The 20,097-nt window shown below is 48.2% G+C and overlaps 1 protein-coding gene across 2 annotated transcripts in view; it reads right to left on the bottom strand.

Moving 5' to 3' along the window:
* SPO11 (SPO11 initiator of meiotic double strand breaks) overlaps positions 1–19,422 on the bottom strand; it is a 42,929-nt gene extending 23,507 nt beyond the window's left edge. Inside the window, exons 1-2 of one of the 2 annotated variants that reach the window (XM_089664014.1) lie at positions 19,357–19,410; positions 1,951–2,045 (exon numbers count right to left, since the gene is read on the bottom strand). The gene's annotated coding sequence lies outside the window, so the exon portion shown is untranslated. Of the gene's footprint in view, positions 1–1,950; positions 2,046–19,356 lie in introns of both variants that reach the window. The other variant, XM_089664015.1, reaches the window with a different exon arrangement.
* Positions 19,423–20,097: the final 675 nt, after the last annotated feature.

The following is a 20,097-nucleotide window of genomic DNA, read 5'->3' as shown; positions in this document are numbered from 1 at the left end:
TTCCTGAAAACAACAGCAGTGCTCCTCCTTTTATGTGAGGGTGCCTAGGCACTTCGGTCAACCTATGAATGAAAGGGAAAGTGCAATTGAATTTCAAACGAGAAAAATTTGCTATGCTATAGGGCACATCTAGAATTATTAATTGTGCCTGAACAGTGTATTTTTGTCTGGGAGGAGACCTGGAAACAATAGCAGCGCTCTTCCTGGTATGTGAGGGTGCCTAGGCACTTTGGTCAACCTGTCAATGAAAGTGAAAGTAGACTTGAATTTTAAAAAGTAACAATTTGCTTAGCTATAGGGAACACCCTAAGATATTAATTGTGATTGAACAGTCTTTTTGTCTGGGAGTTTTCCTGAAAATAATAGCAGTGCTCCTCCTCAATGGCAGTAAAAAAAGGGGAAGGGGCGGGTCTTGACGCCGAGAGGTTGCATATTTCCATACCAAAATGTAAACACAGCCCTGCACGCTCCCTTCACATTTACTGGCACCTAACGGAGCGCTCCCGATCGCTACATGCGTATGGGAGCTTTCCAATAATGTGACAGCCAATCACAGCAGCGATCACATGATCATAATCCCCACCTCCCAGCATCAGAAACCCCTTAAAGGGATAAGGGGTTTATGATCATGTGATCGCCGTGATTGGCTGTCACAGCGGTCATATTATTGGAAAGCTCCCATACGCATCTGGAGCTTTCCGTTAAGGGGTTAAAGTGGTTGTAAACCCTTCCATATACCCAGTGTGACTGGCCTCAGGTGATACACAGAGATTAAATAAATCCTCCTACATGAGTTGTACCTGTTTACCTGCAGAATTCTCTCTTCACCAGTCTCAGAAAGCATAATTTTACACAGCATTGTAGAAGGCAGTGGGTGGGGATGTGATGTCACACACTGAACAGCATAGAGCAGGGAGCTGAGTGTAATCTGAGACCTGAGTGAAGGGAAAGGACAACCCCCCCCCCCCCTACACCCACACACACACATAGTCTCATAGGGAAATATGCACAGCCGAGGCTGTCAATCAACTTCTGTGTGCTGAAGGAGGGGGGCGGGGCCATCTGTTGGGATTGCCTGGCATATTACTGTCAGGAGTGACTCATGCAGTTAACGGAGAAATGAGAAGACAGACAGAATTCACACTAGGTGCTTTGGACTGCAGCTAGTACACACTAAACAGGGAGGAGTTAAGCAAATATCAAAATGCCTTGATGTTTGGGTGCTACTCTGGAGGAATCGGCAATCCTAGGTAGACTGTATCTGCATGTAGACTGCCCTAGTTATTCCCACATGTGATGCTGAACCTCCATGATTGAAAGAACTGAAATCTATGGATGAAAGTTTCCGGCCAGGCACAGTCAGTCTTGCGAGGAAATGGCTAGATGATGCTGGACGTCCTCCAGCCAGGAAATGAGGCGGAGCTCTATCTGACTTGCTGCAGCTTCTAATGCACATTGTGAAAAGCTCACAGTATGCTGAGAACTCAGAGCATGCCGTTTCAGTCCAGGAGAGGAGCCGCTACAACCATGCAAGACTGAAGGGAAGGCCGGAGAACACACTGAAGACAAGCTGTATTGAAAACATGATAATGGGCAGCATTAAAATCTAAAACGATAATGACAGGTTCAAGCCAACCACAAAAAAACGAGGGAAGATCCCCTTTACGTAAGCCAGAGACGCTAAGGGCCAAGGAACAAGAGCCAGCTGTGTCGCCCTTTCCTCTCCCTCCAACCACAAAAACCCAAGTCTTCAGAATCCAGCGGCCCTTTTCTTTTCTAAACAACTTGCGGTGGATAAATTCTCTGCTGGGACTTCTCTTCCCCACAGCGCTGGGGATCCTTGACCTTATCTTCTAATTGCCCTTTTTTCCATTTTTGTACAGAGCAGAGCAGCGACTCTCCAGAAACTCTGGTAACGTAATCGGCCTTAGACGCACACGGGGTCATTACCGATTCGACACGCACGTTGTAGACGATGAAGACTTCCTTTATGGTGATACGTCGTTCACTTTCCGCTGCTCCTGTAATGTCAGTCTGTGGGCGACCTACAAATAAGACGAACACTTCAGTCTGACTTCACACCAACAAAAAGGTTATTACCCCTCCCTCCTAGATTGTAAGCTCGAAAGAGCAGGGCCCTCAATCCCCTCATGTTTTGCATTGTATTGGTATTGTTCTGCCCCCCTCTGTAATGTACAGCGCTGAGCGAACTATTGGCGCTTTATAAATACTGTATAATAATAATAATAATTATTATAAAACAAACAAAAAAAAAATACGTCGTCTCCCGAATTCGGACCGTCGGATCTCATTTTGTAACGCGGCGTGAAAGCCCGACTGACAGTTTAAAGTACATTCCAGGGGCAACGAAACAAAAGGTGTGCAAAGCCGTATAGTTAGTTTTCGTTAAAAAAAAAGCAGCCACAGCCTGAGTAGAAAAAAGCCTGTCCCCTGCCAGCATGCTGCAGAAAAGGAACCCTTGCTCTGTGTGGAAGTAGTGGTCTCTCTGCCGAGGTCTGACATGCCCCCTATGGAGTCAGAACACTGCAATCAGTAGGAATCATAAGTATTGCCCATTGCAGAACTGTAAGTGTGACTCAGCTGGGGGCATGTCAGGCCTCTGCAGACAGACCGGTACTTTAGAAAGTAGCCACAGCTCAAATAGGAAAAGCCTGCCACCTGCCAGCATGCTGCAGGGAAGGACCCTTGATCCCTGTGTGAAGGTTTGAGGATCCACATGCCCCCTGCTGAGTCAGACCTATTGTTCTGCAATTAGCAGCTTATGCTTCCTACTTGGGGAGCTCTGGGCTTTGACTCAGTAGGGACGTGTCAGATCTCTGCAGAGAGACCACTGCTTTCACACAAAGAGCAATGGTGGTTATCTGCAGCATGCTGAAAAAGTGACAGTTCTACAACCAGCAGAGCCTATGCTCCCTGCTGATTGGAGAGCTCTGGTTTGGACTCAGTAGGGGGTGTCAGACCTCTGCAGAGAGACCACTGATTCCACATGAAGAGCAAGGGCCCTTCTCTGCAGCATGCTGGCAGGGGACAGTTCTGCAATCAGCAGAGCGCATGCTCCATGCTGATTGGAGAGCCCTGGTTTGGACTTCATAGGGGGCGTGACAGACCTCTGCAGAGAGACCACTGATTCCACATGAAGACCAATGGCCCTTCTCTGCAGCATGCTGGCAGGGGACAGTTCTGCAATCAGCAGAGCGCATGCTCCATGCTGATTGGAGAGCCCTGGTTTGGACTTCATAGGGGGCGTGACAGACCTCTGCAGAGAGACCACTGATTCCACATGAAGACCAATGGCCCTTCTCTGCAGCATGCTGGCAGGGGACAGTTCTGCAATCAGCAGAGCGTATGCTCCCTGCTGATTGGAGAGGTCTGGTTTGGACTCAGTAGGGGGTGTCAGACCTCTGCAGAGACACCACTGCTTCCCAACAAATAGTAGGACCCTTTTCTGCAGCACGCTGGCAGGGGACAGTTCTGCAATCAGCAGAGCTTATGCTCCATGCTGATTGGAGAGCCCTGGTTTGGACTTCATAGGGGGCGTGACAGACCTCTGAAGAGAGACCGCTGATTCCATATGAAGGACAAGGGCCCTTCTCTGCAGCATGCTGGCAGGGGACAGTTCTGCAATGAGCCGAGCTTACGCTCCCTGCTAATTAAAGAGCTCTGGTTTGGACTCCATAAGGGGCGTGACAGACTCCTGCAGAGACACCACTACTTCCCAACAAATAGTAAGGACCCTTTTCTGCAGCACACTGGCAGGGGACAGTTCTGCAACCAGCAGTGCATATGCTCCCTGCTGATTGGAGAGCCCTGGTTTGGACTTCATAGGGGGCGTGACAGACTTTCCAGCATGCTGCCAGGGGATAGGCTTTTCTATTTGAGGCTGCGGCTGCTTTCTAAATTAAAAAAGTGTGTCAATTTGGATGAGATTTATTTAGCTGATTTACCTCCATGCGAGGATCCTGCCCTCAAGGTCCAAGTTCTGGCAAGGGTGGCAACTGTCTCCCACTTGTTCTCCTGCATTGTCACCCTGTCATAGGCAGAAGACCGCACAAACACATTGAGCAGGCATGGTCCACCGTTGTCGCCATCAAGAAGCCAGCCCAGAGCACCAACGTAAATACAAGCGCATCTAGACAGGAAGTGACCGAATGAGGCTGCAGGAGATCAGCAGCCCTGAGATTGTAAATACGTTAAAGCAGCTTTTAAAATGACATTACTATCTTCGAAATTTCTTTGAGTGGGTCTACTTTATGAACTATGGTAAGGTGCTGCAAAAATGTTGACCAAAATCCTTGAAACGCATGCAGTTCCCATTGAAGAAGAGCTTCTTAACACCGTCAAGGGCTTTCTACGGCGCACTCCTTTAATCAGGAAAAAAAAATCCATCCTGATAACAGAGGACAGGAATTGCAGCAACATAAAAGCAGCCACAATCAGCAGGCCCATATTGAAGCGGTTCCATGGTCTGCTTGGGGGTTGTCCCTGCGATCGCAGCGCCCCGTGGTATCTCCCATCTGAGGCTACGTTGGGTAAATGAGGGGAGGACACAGCTGGTTTGTGTTTGAGGCTGGATGGTAACATGTAATAAACTGGTAATAGGAGCTGAAATGAAAATGCTGTCATCTGTTGTTTCGAGTTTTTTTTCTCTTTTTTCTTTTTTTTCTTCTAACTGGAAAGTCAAGTGCTTGGCTGCCAGACAAGAATGATCAAAAGCTTTGCTCTCTGCTTACTAAAAATGACTAAAAACTTTTTTTTTTTGTTCTGGGCACAGATTACGGAGGCTGTGCATGTAACCCCTTGTCAGAGAACTGGAACAAAACTATCCCCGACTATGTGGACATCTGCATGGAAGGTGGAAACTCCTGTGATTGATGGGGGACGTGGCCATGGAGAAGAAGAAGAGGTCTCTCCAATGGACGCCATGCCACGGCAGAGCGGGATCACAGTACCAGGTGCTTCTCCAGAACCACCCCACACATCTGCATGAACAATATGTCCCTCATCCCCGTAATCCCTCTTCCTTTCCAAGTGGAACCATCTCTACAAACTTCCTATGGCTGCCAACTAGACCACAGAAGAGACACCACCAGGGGCGGACTGACCATTGGGGAACTCGGGGCATTGTCCGAGGGCCTGGGGTCAGTAGGGGGCCCCATGAGATGTCCCTGGTACCTTTCATAGGCTTTTTTGTGTGTGGTTTGAGTGTTGGTGAGGACACGGGGGGCTCCGTGATTTCCTATTGCCCGGGGGGGCCCCATGAGTTGTCAGACCGCCCCTGGACACCCCTGATACCTTTCATAGGCTTTTTTGGGTGTGGTATGAGTGTGGGCAAGGACACAGGGGCCCCATGATCCCCTATTGCCCGGGGGCCCCATGAGTTGTCAGTCCGCCCTTGGACACCACCCTCCTGTGCACCTCCAATAGTCACCTGCCTATCCCTTCTCTCTGTGCCTGTAGGCCTTTTGCCCTCATTGCTCTCTCAGCTTCTTGCCGATGTTAAATCTGACCATCCGAGCCTAACCTCCGCTCTCGCACAGTTGTGCCGGTTCCTCTCCTGGACTGAAACGGCTTCCTCTGATTTCATTGCACACTGTGAGCTTCTCACCATGTGCATTAGAAGCTGCAGCCAGTCTGCCTCATTTCCTGACTGGACGACATCCAGCATTATTAGCTCTTTGCACCCCAGCCTGACTGTCTCTGACCCCCTTACCTCTTTCATTTATTGGATTTCAGTTCTTTCAAGGCCAATTCACACTTACCGCATGGTAAGATATCTATCACGCAAGCAGGGGCAGACTGACAACTCATGGGGCCCCCTGGGCCATAGGGGATCATGAGGCCCCTGTGTCCTCGCCCACACTCAAAAAAAGCCTATGAAAAAGCCAATTAAAAAGGTACCAGGGCTATCTCATGGGGCCCCCTACTGACCCCGGGCCCTCGGGCAGTGCCCGAATGGTCAGTCCGCCCCTGCACGCAGGAAACAAGGGTGTCCCAATCACGCTGCTCTGCAGCCTAGCGCTGTGGTAAAATGCGCACATGCTGCACCAGGGGCGGACTGACCATTCGAGCACTTGGGCACTGCCCGAGGGCCCGGGGTCAGTAGGGGGCCCCATGAGATCCCCCTGGTACCTTTCATTGGCTTTTTCATAGGCTTTTTTGGGTATGGGCAAGGACACAGGGGCCCCATGATCCCCTAATACCCGGGGGTCCCATGAGTTGTCAGTCCGCCCCTGTGCTGCACACCAGCCCGAATCAAATCTGCGATGCTAAGAAGTGTCAATAAAAGGCACACAGAGATATATTGAACATTTTGTTGTTATATTTCACCCAGGCATCTACAGCCGTAGACCAGAAGGCGCGTCTGAGGAGGAAAAAAAAAAAAGAATAGAAAAAGCGATCTCCAATGTTTTTGAGGTCTTTCTAATTGACCTCGCTCAGATCCTATTTGCGAGTCCAACGCGGAGAACACTTAATGCCGACAAATGCTAACTGCTCCGGGCAACTAGTCTCATGGGGAAAGCTCTGAAGTGTTTATAAAGCACAACTATGTTCCATTAATGTCTTAGCGCTACGACTATCGGCAGTTACCCGGTCCCTCAGCTGGCTCTTAAAGAGATAGAAGTGCGTCCATTACCCACACTAAGAAAATAAGTCATTAATAGCCGTAATTAAAGCCGATTAGTAAGACCAGATGAAAGTAAGAAAAAAAACAAAGACGTTCCTTTGAGACTAGGCTTCTGGCTGAACTCTGTCCAAGGCACTGGCTGCATGGTGTCATTGCTTTTTTGGGGAATATAAAAAATGTGAAATTCAAAATATGAAGCAGATGAGTATGAAGTAAATTTAGAAAGAGAATGATGGAAAAAGAAGAGATGAATTATTGGTTCCAGGGTTCGCAGAACATGGCCAACGCCAGAGATCCAAGAAGGAAAGGGATATTGTCAGGAAGGCATCTGAAGACGGCATGCACTGATGCACAGAACAAAGGTCACTTCCAGCCAGCTGCATGTGGATGCACATTCACGCAAAAACAATACGTCGTGTGAGCTAAGTGACCTTGGCACGCTGAGTAGCGTGAGCATGCAGGTGTATGGGCAAGCGCACCGAATCCCAACCTAGCCACCAGACGACCTATCCAAGGAACAGAACTGAGCCAGGAAGTTGTCAGGTGGCCTTCAGCTGGGAGACTTGAACCTGTTCCTGAGATCTGCTTTCCCGTTGCTGACCCAGCCTAACCGTAGACTTGTCTCTGTTGTCACTCACGGCTTGTCCATGCAGATTCCCAGTTTGACTTCAGTTCCCAATCACAGCTGGTCCCCGCTGATTACCAGTTTGACCTCAGATAGTTCCTGATCACAGCTTGTCCCTGCTGGTTCCCAGTTTGACCTCAGATAGTTCCTGATCACAGCTTGTCCCTGCTGGTTCCCGGTTTGACCTCAGATAGTTCCTGATCACAGCTTGTCCCTGCTGGTTCTCAGTTTGACCTCAGATAGTTCCTGATCACAGCTTGTCCCTGCTGGTTCCCAGTTTGACCTCAGATAGTTCCTGATCACAGCTTGTCCCTGCTGGTTCCTGGTTTGACCTCAGATAGTTCCTGATCAGAGCTTGTCCCTGCTGGTTCTCAGTTTGACCTCAGATAGTTCCTGATCACAGCTTGTCCCTGCTGGTTCCCGGTTTGACCTCAGATAGTTCCTGATCAGAGCTTGTCCCTGCTGGTTCCCGGTTTGACCTCAGATAGTTCCCGATCAGAGCTTGTCCCTGCTGGTTCCCGGTTTGACCTCAGATAGTTCCTGATCACAGCTTGTCCCTGCTGGTTCCCGGTTTGACCTCAGATAGTTCCTGATCACAGCTTGTCCCTGCTGGTTCCCAGTTTGACCTCAGATAGTTCCTGATCACAGCTTGTCCCTGCTGGTTCCCAGTTTGACCTCAGATAGTTCCTGATCAGAGCTTGTCCCTGCTGGTTCCCGGTTTGACCTCAGATAGTTCCTGATCACATGCAAAACAGACAAAAAAAAAACACCTCCTGCGCTCAAGAACAATGTGTTGGCACCATTAAACTGTCAACAGAGTGGATGGCCTTTGAGTCAATGGTGGCAACGGCTTTGCGCTCTCCGACAAGTCAGGGGGAACCAAAGATACAACTGTAACGCAGGCTGGTGCGCCTTCTGTTCTTTATGTTTTTACAGTTCCTGATCACAGCTTGTCCTTGCGGATTTCCGGTTTGACCTCAGATAGTTCCCAATCACAGCTGGTCCCTGCTGGTTCCCAGTTTGACCTCAGATAGTTCCTGATCACAGCTTGTCTCTGCTGATTCCCGGTTTGACCTCAGATAGTTCCTGATCACAGCTTATCCCTGCTGATTCCTGGTTTGACCTCAGATAGTCCCCAATTACAGCTTATCCCTGCTGATTCCTGGTTTGACCTCAGATAGTCCCCAATTACGGCTTGTCCCTGCTGATTCCTGGATTGACCTCAGCTAGTCTCCAATTACAGCTTGTCCCTGCTGATTCCAGGTTTGACCTCAGATAGTCCCCAATTACAGCTTGTCCCTGCTGAATCCTGGTTTGACCTCAGATAGTTCCCAATCACAGCTTGTCCCTGCTGATTCCCGTTTTGACCTCAGATAGTTCCCGATCACAGCTTGTCCCTGCTGGTTCCTTGTTTGACCTCAGATAGTTCCCGATCTCAGCTTGTCCCTGCTGGTTCCTTGTTTGACCTCAGATAGTTCCCGATCTCAGCTTGTCCCTGCTGGTTCCTTGTTTGACCTCAGATAGTTCCCGATCTCAGCTTGTCCCTGCTGGTTCCTTGTTTGACCTCAGATAGTTCCCGATCTCAGATTGTCCCTGCTGGTTCCTTGTTTGACCTCAGATAGTTCCCGATCTCAGCTTGTCCCTGCTGGTTCCTTGTTTGACCTCAGATAGTTCCCGATCTCAGCTTGTCCCTGCTGGTTCCTTGTTTGACCTCAGATAGTTCCCCATCTCAGCTTGTCCCTGCTGGTTCCTTGTTTGACCTCAGATAGTTCCCGATCACAGCTTGTCCCTGCTGAATCCTGTCGATCACCCTCTCACTAATTCACACAGCTTCCTGGGCCCCCTGTTAGCCTGGGCCCCGTACAGAAGAACTGGTGGTACCCCTTTATCCACGGCCCTGACCACGGTACCACCTGCCTGGAGTTTGCATGTTCTCCCTGTGCCTGTGTGGGTTTACTCCAGGTACTCCGGTTTCCTCCCACACTCCAAAGACATGCTGGTACGGTAATTGGACCTTGTCTAAATTGGCCCTAGTATGTGTATGTATAAATGTAAGTTAGGGACCTTAGATTGTATGCCCCTAAGCCTGGGTTCACATATATGCGGTGCAGTATATCGCATGTGATTCGCATGGGAACCGCACTCCTGTGCAAATCACATGCCATTTGTGTGCGGTGGGATTGCAGCCATACATTTTATACGGCTCTGATCGCACCGCACCCAAAACGTGCGGGATCCTTTTTTTGGTCGGCACTAGAATCGGATCGCATGGGTATTCACACCTATGCGATCAGATTCTGCACATCGCACCGCTTTTTGTGGACCGCTTTCAGAGTGTTGTTAACATACACACCCGCAGCGGTTCACGTGAACAAGGTGCGATTATGATGCGGTGTGGAATCCTCACAGAAAACGCTGCAAATTCCGCACCGCAACAGTACGTACCTGGGCTGAGGGTTAGGGACTGATGTGAATGTACAATATATATGTAAAGCGCTGCGTAAATTGATGCCGCTATATAAGTACCTGAAATAAATACATAAGAGGAGATTACGTTTTTTCTGCATTACAATTATCTTAAGGCTAGGTTCACACTATCGCATCGCATGTGATTCACACAGGAACCGCATCGCATTCCTGTCCAAATCACATGCGATTTGTGTGCGGAGCGATTGGAGCCGTACATTATATATGGCTCTAATCGCACTGTACCCACACCAAAAAGGTGTAGGACCCTTTTTTGGGTCTGCACTAGAATCGGATCGCACGGGTATTCACACCTATGCGATCTGATTCTGCACATCGCACCGCGTTTTGCGGACCGATTTCGGGGTGTTGTTAACTTAACATACACACCCGCAACGGTTCGCATGGACGGTGTGCGATTCTGATGAGGTGCGGAATTTGCACTGAAAACACTGCAGATTCTGGACCGCATCAGTGTGAACCCGGGCTAAAGGGGTTGAAGCTGAAAATGTGGAAAGAAATCTAGAGCTCCATTTGCTACCCCGATGGAGGACTGCAAAGTATTAATTAATTCAATATTTTAAATCTCCTAGATTGTCAGCTCCCAGGATCAGGGCCTCCCATCCCTCTTGTATTGAACTGTATTGTTGCTGTATTGTCTCCCGTTATATTGTAAAGCGCTGAGCAAACTGTTGGCGCCATAAATCCTGTATAATAATAATAATAATAATATTCTTTATTCTATACTTACCAAACAAAAATAATAAATATCTTTTACAAATGTTATTTTTGAGTCCCGATCATAACAAAGAAAAGAAACCTCTTCAAGGAGCGCTCTACATCCCCATCCAAGTTCCTTTAGCCTTTTAAATATTTAATTCCCAGATACAAAGGCTTAAAAGTAAAGGGCGACGTGACCTTGAGGTCAGATGCGATGAAAGCCCTGAATTGGAGAAAATGCGATTGCCTAACATACCTAGAAGTGCACAAGGAAGCTTTAAAGCCGGCTGCATGGATGAGCGCCTCGGCTTCACTGCCGCCAGTCTATTAAACGTGGGGAAGACTGGGACCCAGGCAGCTCAGCAGCATCACGGGTCATCGCTCCGAGGTTGCGGGTCGTTTGGATCTGCCACTAAAAACTTTAAGACTTTTTTAACAAGGACAAGATTCTCGGGATTCATAAACTCCCTCCGAGAACTCCACTTCCGCAGGTTTTATCGCTCGCTGAAAGGCTCGGCTCCCAAGGCCCGTGCTGAGAGCATTCAAAAGTAAGCGAATCTCTCAAAGAAGTCGAAGGAGCACACCGGAAGAAGAGAGATGATTTCAATACGTGCATTTTACACGGACGTCCATAAACTGAACTTAACTGGGTGATTTCCTGTGAAATCCTCCCTCCGGCCTACCCTTCAGTCTCGCACAGTTGTAGTGGCTCCTCTCCTGGACTGAAATGGCTTACTCTGATTTCACTGCACACTGCGAGAAGCTCACAATGTGCATTAGATGCTGCAGTCAGTCAGATAGAGCTCCGCCTCATTTCCTGGCTGGAGGACATCCAACATCATTTAGGCTAGGTTCACAACTCTGCGTGTCAATTGATGTGTTTTTCCAGCGCGTTTTGCATATCGGAACACGCATTTTTGATAAGTTTAGGTAAGTATTGACTTTGATGCCACTTTCATGTGACTTTGGATAGGTGTGACTTGGATGAAACTTGGATGTGACTTTGGATGGGTTCAACTTGGATGCAGCTTTGGATGGATGCATCTTGGATGCAACTTGGATGTGATTTTGGATGGGTGTGACTTGGATGTGACTTTGGATGGGTACAACTTTGATGCAACTTGGATGTGACTTTGGATGGGTGTGACTTGGATGCAACTTGGATGTGACTTTGGATGGGTGTGACTTGGATGCAACTTGGATGTGACTTTGGATGGGTGTGACTTGGATGCAACTTGGATGTGACTTTGGATGGGTGTTGATTGGATGCAACTTGGATGTGACTTTGGATGGGTGTGACTTGGATGCAACTTGGATGTGACTTTGGATGGGTGTTGATTGGATGCAACTTGGATGTGACTTTGGATGGGTGTGACTTGGATGCAACTTGGATGTGACTTTGGATGGGTGTGACTTGGATGCAACTTGGATGTGACTTTGGATGGGTGTTGATTGGATGCAACTTGGATGTGACTTTGGAAGGGTGTGACTTGGATGGGTGCGACTTTGATGCAACTTGGATGTGACTTTGGATGGGTTCGACTTGGATGCAGCTTTGGATGGGTGCATCTTGGCTGCAACTTGGATATGATTTTGGATGGCTGTGACTTGGATGCAGCTTTGGATGGAAGCGACTTTAATGCAACTTAGATGTGACTTTGGATGGGTGTGACTTGGATGCAACTTTGGCTGGAAGTAACTTTGGACAGTTGCAACTTGGATGCAGCTTTGGATGGGTGCATCTTGGAGGTGACTTTGGATGGAGCTTTGGATGGGTGCTACTTTAATACAACTTAGATGTGACTTTGGATGGGTGTGACTTTGGCTGCAAGCAACTTTGGACGATTGTGACTTGGATGTGACTTTGCTGCAACTTTGGATGGGTACGACTTGTGCATTTCCCGCACCACACTGAAATTGCATGCTGTTCATGAGATCGGCTGCGGGTGTCAATGTTAAATGAATGACACCCCAAAACAGCATCTGCCTGAATCGAATGGCGCGGGTGTGAACACCCATGCGATCTGATTCCGGTGCGGCATTTTGGTGCAATTTGAGCCATGCAAAATGAATGGCAAATCACATGCGATGTGCCGCATCACGGCAGTGTGAACCTAGTCTTAGCTTAACAGCAGTGAATGATCCCATTATACCAGAGCTCCGCCATCTTGGATGGGGAGGCTGTATAGAAAGAATGATTGGCTGAAGTGCTGGGAATTACTGTATATCAGGGTTTCTCTACCAGGGTTCGTTGCTAGGGGTTCCCTGAGCAATTTCTGCCTCTCAGTTCCCAATCACACTGTTGTTCTTTTTAGCTATCTGTAAGGGGGTAATTCTAAGGCCATTCTGACCACCATGGTAAAGGACATTTTTGCCACTGAACACTAATAAACTGGTTTTAATAAGGGTTCCGTGAGACCTGAATATTATTTTAAGAGTTCCCTCTGAGGCAGGGTTTCTCAACCAAGGTTCCTCCAGAGGTTGCTAGTAGAGATGCACCAAAATTTTGGTGGCCGAAACGTTTCAAACAAAAAACACTCCTTTCGGCCGTTGGCTGAAATGAAAAAAAGCACCAATACAGGTGCCGAAAAAACCTCGCCCCTAGCCGCCGCTGCCACCGGCCGCTGCTCGATAGTTCTCAGCCTTACCTGAGAAACCATCGAACGATCCCGGCGCTGGGCATAGAGAGGAGTGAAGGAAAGATGGCCTCCACTCATCTCTATGCCCTTGGAGAACCGGAGTCAAGTCACTTCCGGTTCCGGCCATGTTTTAAAATTTTTTTTTAAAGCACTAGATCAATGCTTTTTTTTGATCCAATGATTTACATTACAGAGGAGAGATGTGGGGGTCTTATTGACCCCATATCTCTCCATAAAGAGGACCTGTCACTAATTATTTCTATCTCAAGGGATGCATGCATTTCTTGTGATAAAAGTGATTACAATTTTTTTTAAAGGGACAGTGAAAAAAAACAAAAAACAACCAACATTAAATAAATTTTAAAAAAAAGCTTAAAGTGCCCCCGTCCCCCCTTGCACGTTGTGGTGAACGCATACGTATGTAAATGGTGTTCACACACTTGAGGTATCGCTACGAACATCAGAGCCAGAGCAATAATTGTCGCACTAGACCTCCTCTGTAATGTTACACTGCTAACCTGTAGAAATGTTTAAAGCATCAACCATGGAGATTTTTAAGTACCGCAGTTTCACGCCATTCCATGAGCGTGCGCAATTTTAAAGCGTGACATGTTGGGTATCTATTTACTCACTGTAACATCCTCTCTCATATTTTACAAAAAAATTGGGGTACATGTTGTTTTCTTTTGTTTTGTTTTTTTTTTTCAATCAAAGTGTATTTGTTTCCAAAAAATATAAATTACATTTTTAAAAACTGCGCATTTCGGTTTCGGTTTTCGGCCAAGATCATATTGAATTTTCGGTTTCGGCACCACAATTTTTATTTCGGTGCACCACTAGTTGCTAGGGGTTCCCTGAGCAATTTCTGCCTGTCAGATAAGCTCCCACTGCCGCCATCGATCTACTTAGCGATCTGTAAGGGGGTAATTCTTCCCTATGATCACAAGTGTAAGGAGCCTTCTTCCCACTGACCATCGCACTAAAGTACCACGTGTTGTAGATATAGTCATTTAGCTTTTAGTTTTTGTAGCTGCTGACTTTTATTTTTTGACAGCGTGAGTGGAACTCCACTTTAACCTGCTTTTGGGTTTACTTTGACATTGATTTAAAGCACCTGTGCAAGGTGCAGGAAATCCTGAAAATATGACCTGTTGGGGGTACTTGAGGTTGGGAACGACCAGTCTAGCCAAGTGACTAGCCAAGGTGGTAAAGACTTCTGCTGACTTCCATGACTTTGAGCGAGGGAATGGGTAGGATAACTGGGGTCGTATATGATGACGGCGGCTGACCTCTACTTCCACCAAAGCTCCTTCAGGTACTTGAGGTTGGGAACCACTAGTCTAGCCATGTGACCAGCCAAAGTGGTTGAGACTTCTGTTGACTCCGATGACTTTGAGGGAGGGAATGGGTAGGATAACTGGGGTCATATACGACGATGGTGGCTAACCTTTACTTCCACCAAAGCTCCTTCAGACAGGTGTGGCCGACTCTCCACCTGCTGGTCCCTCCATCGCTGTCTGCGCTACCTTTCCCTCTCTCCTTTCCCTCCTCCTACTGTTTTCCCTTTTCAGAGAGGACCTCAATGGGAGACTTGTTCGGGGGCCCAAAGGCTTGGTGTGACTGTTTACAAAGAAGATCATTAGGAACAGTTTAGGCGGAACAAAAGCCCCCTTGTGTGTATTGTTTGCGCTAGTTTGACAGATCAGCGGGAAAGCTACTCCGGACAATGCATTCCTATGGAATCTCCAGCATTGTCACAGCACCTTCCGCATCCCTTTCATCTCCAATAATAAAAAAAAAATTGTCTGCTCGCTGAAAGAGATATTTGTCTTAATTAACCTCTTCCTCCGCCCAGATGTCTCCTTTAAAGGGCCACAGACGTAAATGGCGCGCCAGTTTATGTAAAAGGAACCTTTTATAGCGTTCAGTGGATAAATGCGTAATAGTATCAGGAGCTTATTAGGGGATTACTGAGATAAAGCTTGTATTGTGGGGAGAGACATTTTTCAGCACAGCTGACTTCCTGCCAAGTAATCCCACAGGATAATAACAACTGACGATTTTAAAGGCCAACCCCGGCCAGAAATGTTTTGTTTTTTTTTTTTTGTTAGAAGAGTGGCGACGGGTTGGAACCTGTGTCAGGTTTGTATTGCTGTCTGTGACTTCTGGAGATTTGCCTTCACTGTGTGTCTTCTGTGACACCAGGACAAGAAATGAAGGGACCTGGGGTTACCGGGACAATAAGACACAGACTGCAATGAAAACCCCACAGAGGTTCTAATTTTCCCCACTGCTATTTGCATAACTCCTCCCAAGAGCCAGCCCACCTCATGATTCAGGGGTGAGGGCTCTAAGGGCTCATTTACATTTGCTTGGATTTTAACATCTATTATAGCGCCTACTACTTTACCATGCTTTTTTATGTGTTTTTGAAGTTTAAATAAAGTTTGGCAAATGTCCAGTGTGTGCGGATTTTCTATTTGTTTTAAAGGGGCCCAGTAGTACCCCCGGCTCAGCAGATCTCCAGTTCAGTGGTACCCTTGTTCAGCAGATCCCCAGATTAGTTGTACCCTCATTCAGCAGATCCCCTGCTCTGCTGATCCCCCGCTCAGTAGTAACCCCCAGCTCTGCCGATCCCCCGCTCAGTAGTAGCCCCCTGCTCTGCTGATCCCCCGCTCAACTGTAACCCCCAGCTCTGCAGATCCCCCGCTCAGTAGTAACCCCCAGCTCTGCCGATCCCCCGCTTAGTAGTAGCCCCAGGCTCTGGCGATTCCCTGCTCAGTAGTAGCCCCAGCTCTGCCGATCCCCCACTCAGTAGTAGCCCCCTGCTATGCTGATCCCCCACTCAACTGTAACCTCCAGCTCTGCAGATCCCCCGTTCAGTAGTATCCCCCAGCTCTGCTGATCCCCCGCTCAGTAGTAACCTCCAGCTCTGCTGATTTCCCGCTCAGTAGTAGCCCCCAGCTGTGCTGATCCCCCGCTCAGTAGTAACCCCCAGCTGTGCTGATCCCCCGCTCAGTAGAGACCCCCAGCTGTGCTGATCCCCCGCTCAGTAGTGACCCCCAGCTGTGCTGATCCCCCGCTCAGTAGTGACCCCCAGCTGTGCTGATCCCCTGCTCAGTAGTAACCTCCAGCTGTGCTGATTCTATGCTCAGTAGTAACCCCCAGTTGTGCTGATCCCCCGCTCAATAGTAACCCCCTGCTCTGCTGATCCACCGCTGTTGGAGGAATGGAGACTGCCAGCCAACAAAAGGGGTTTGGAGACCTCCAGAGGAGAGGAGGCTATTAGAGGATAGGGGACCATCAGCCAACAACAGGATTGAAGACTGCCTGAGGAGAGGAGACTTCCACTCAACAAGGGGAAGAGTAGACAACTAGGGGATAGTAGACTACCAGCCAAGGGGGGGATTGGTGACTGCTGGAGAAGTGTAGAATACCAGTGGACAAAGGGGATTGGAGACCGTCATAGGAGAGGAGACTACTAACAAATAGGAGATTGCCAGCCAACAATGTGATAGGGTGCTGTCAGAGGAGAAGAGACTATTAGAGACTGAGAGACAGCCAACCAACAACGGTATTGGACAGTGGCAACCAACAAGGGTGAAAGCAGACCACTAGAGGATAGGACATTTTCATCCAACGGGGGATTAGGAGACCACTGGAATATAGGAAACTATCAGACAAAATGGGGAATTGAAGACCACCAGAGGATAGGAGACTACCAGCCAAGGACTGGACTGGAATGGAAACTGCTGGAAGAGTGGAATTGTGTTGGGAGCTATAACTTTTGACTTCTCTACACAGGAACAGGAATGATTAGCTCCTGAGGATATTGTATGGAATCCTGAACAATCCCAATAGTGATCAATTCTAATGTTTGCAAGTTTAAATGAAATATTTCCTTGGACAATGGTGTCTTCTTTATCACTAATCATGGTAATTTGAGATCCAGATGGGGTGATCAGCGCTGATGTTGAGCATTGCAAATCTGTAACGTGATTGGACAGCCCCACTGTTTTTCTGCATCAGCACCAACTGCCCAATTTATGTGATGGCAAAAACCTTTAGGACTCAACTGGGGGTGCGTTGGTATGTGTTATGTTGCACTGCGGTTGTGGCACATCAAGGCAGCCTTTTGCAAAAAGCTAAAGCACCTGATGTGCCGAAAATTGAACATGACATTTTTTGGAGTGAGAGGCCATCATCAGGCCTTATTGTGACAAAATTGTGGAAGCTCATGCAATGTCTACCTTGTAGCTTCCTTCTACATGACCCCACCACACACCAGCCTAGATGGCAATGTAAATAAAGAACCCACAAGAAGAATCAGAAAAGCAGAGGCATGGCGAGGATACATAAGCATGGAATCCTGTGTCCCCTGGTAGTTTTACCATGTGTTGCAGTATACTGCCTCTCTGTCTTGTCATCACCAGAGTTCATTCATTCTGAGGTGACAGGTAATGGGGTGACAGGTTCTGAGGCAGCGTGTTATGAGTTGATGTACTGAGGCGACATGTCCTGACCCAACAGGTACTGAGGTGACATGTTATGAGCTATGTTCTCAGATTACAGGTTCAGAGGTGACAGATTCTGAGATGACATATGCTGCGGTGACATGTTATGAGATGACATATTCTGCGGTGACATGTTATGAGATGACAGGTTCTGAGGTGACGGGTTCTGAGATGACATGTTATGAGGTGACAGGAACTGAAGTGACATTCTGAGATGACAGATTCTGAGGTGATGGGTTCTGAGGTGACGGGTTCTGAGATGACATGTACAGAGGTGACAGGAACTTAAGTGACATGTTATGAGGTGACAGGTTCTGAGGTGGCATGTTCTGAGGTGACGGGTACAGAGGTGACAGGTTCTAAGATGAGGGGTTCTGAGGTGATGGGCTCTGAGATGACATGTACAGAGGTAACAGGTTCTAAGATGGAGGGTTCTGAGGTGACGGGTTCTGAGGTGATGGGCTCTGAGATGACATGTACAGAGGTGACAGGTTCTGAGATGACGGGTTCTGAGGTGACGGGTACTGAGTTAATGGGTTCTGAGGTGACATGTACTGAGGTGACAGGTTCTGAGGTGAGGGGTACTGAGGTGACATGTACAGAGGTGACAGGTTCTGAGGTGAAGGGTTCTGAGGTGACATGTACAGAGGTGACATGTACAGAGGTGACGTGTTCTGAGGTGATGGGTACTGAGGTGACATGTACAGAGGTGACAGGTTCTGAGGTGACAGGTACTGAGGTGACAGGTACAGAGGCAACGGGTACTGAGGCAACAGGTTCTGAGGTGACAGGTACTGAGGCGACATATGTGAGGGGTTCTGAGTTGACATGTACAAAGGTGACATAGGTGACAGGTTCTGAGATGACATGTACAGAGGTGACAGGTTTTGAGGTGACATGTACAGAGGTGATGGGTCCTGAGGTGACAGGTTCTGAGGTGATGGGTTCTGAAGTGACATGTACAGAGGTGACGGGTTCTGAGGTGATAGGTCCTAAGGTGACATGTACAGAGGTGACGGGTTCTGAGGTGACATGTACAGAGGCAAAGAGTACTGAGACAATGGGTTCTGAGGTGAGAGGTTCTGAGGTGACGGGTACTGAGGTGATATGTACAGAGGCAAAGGGTACTGAGGCGATGGGTACAGAGGTGACATGTACAGAGGTAATGGGTTCTGAGGTGACAGGTTCTGAGGTGAAATGTACAGAGATGACGGGTTCTGAGGTGACATGTACAGAGGTGATGGGTTCTGAGGTGACATGTACAGAGGTGAGAGGTTCTGAGGTGACATGTACACAGGTGATGGGTTCTGAGGTGACATATTCAGAGGTGAGAGGTTCCGATGTGACATGTACAATGGCAATGGGTTCTGAGGTGACATATTCAGAGGTGAGATGACATGTTCAGAGGTGATGGGTTCAGAGGTGATGGGTTCTGAGGTGACGGGTTCTGAGGTGAGAGGTTCCGATGTGACATGTACAGTGGCAATGGGTTCTGAGGTGAAGGGTTCTGAGGTGACATATTATAAGCTGATGTACTGAGGTACCTGTTATGAGGTGACATTTATTGAGGGTTTTGAGTTGACATACTGAGGTGACAAGTAATGAGGTGCCATGTTTTATGAGGTGACAGGTACTCTCTCTAATAAAAGCACAATATCCATTGAGTGACCATTTAATTATATTGCCCACAGCCCACTATCACTGTAAACCTCTATACACCCCACCTCTGTCCATTGGAACCCTCACCTCAAACTCTTCCAGCGGCCGCCTCTTCTCTGCGTGACATCATCACCCTGCGACGCCGAGGACTGGCCTCCTTCCACCTGGAGCACTTCAGGGGGCGGGGCTTGCCGTGTAGCTCTATGGAGCTGAAGCCGGGTGTACAGGGTGTGCTCTCCAGTGTACCCGGTATCATGGTTTCCTGGCTGCCTTGTGTGAGTTGTGACCGTACAGTTTGGTTGATTTCCTGTCGGATTTGGGCTCCTGGGACTTGTTCTGAGTTGTGTGTTGTTAAAGATTAGCAAATGATTTGATCCTCAGCCAATGAGAGAACATTGTCCCTTCTGCCATGTTTACAGCAGCCTGGAAGGGGTATTGGGATTTGCACCCCTTTATTACCTCATATTTATACCAGGTACCCCCTTAATGTAGAGTACCCCCTCAGGTGTGCCGATTTATCCCATAAATATGAGACCAACAATCCTGTCTGCCCTGAGAAGTCCTTGTTCGGTTTCCTTCCATTTTATCACACGGACTTCATTTATTAGGAATCCCCCCAATTGTCTTCATTTGTTGTCACTCTACCATGAATGGGACCCACGTGTCCACGTGACTTAGGGGTTCATGCATCCACGTGACTTTGGGGTTCATGCGTCCACGTGGCTTTGGGGTTCATGCGTCCACGTGGCTTTGGGGTTCCTGCGCCCACGTGGCTTTGGGGTTCCTGCACCCACGTGGCTTTGGGGTTCCTGCGCCCACGTGACTTTG

This window comes from Staurois parvus, unplaced genomic scaffold (genome assembly GCF_062004578.1).
Source record: "Staurois parvus isolate SC_StPar_1 unplaced genomic scaffold, SC_StPar_1.0 ptg001812l, whole genome shotgun sequence".
Lineage (NCBI taxonomy): Eukaryota > Metazoa > Chordata > Amphibia > Anura > Ranidae > Staurois > Staurois parvus.
This window is presented reverse-complemented; position numbering and strand designations above follow the sequence as displayed.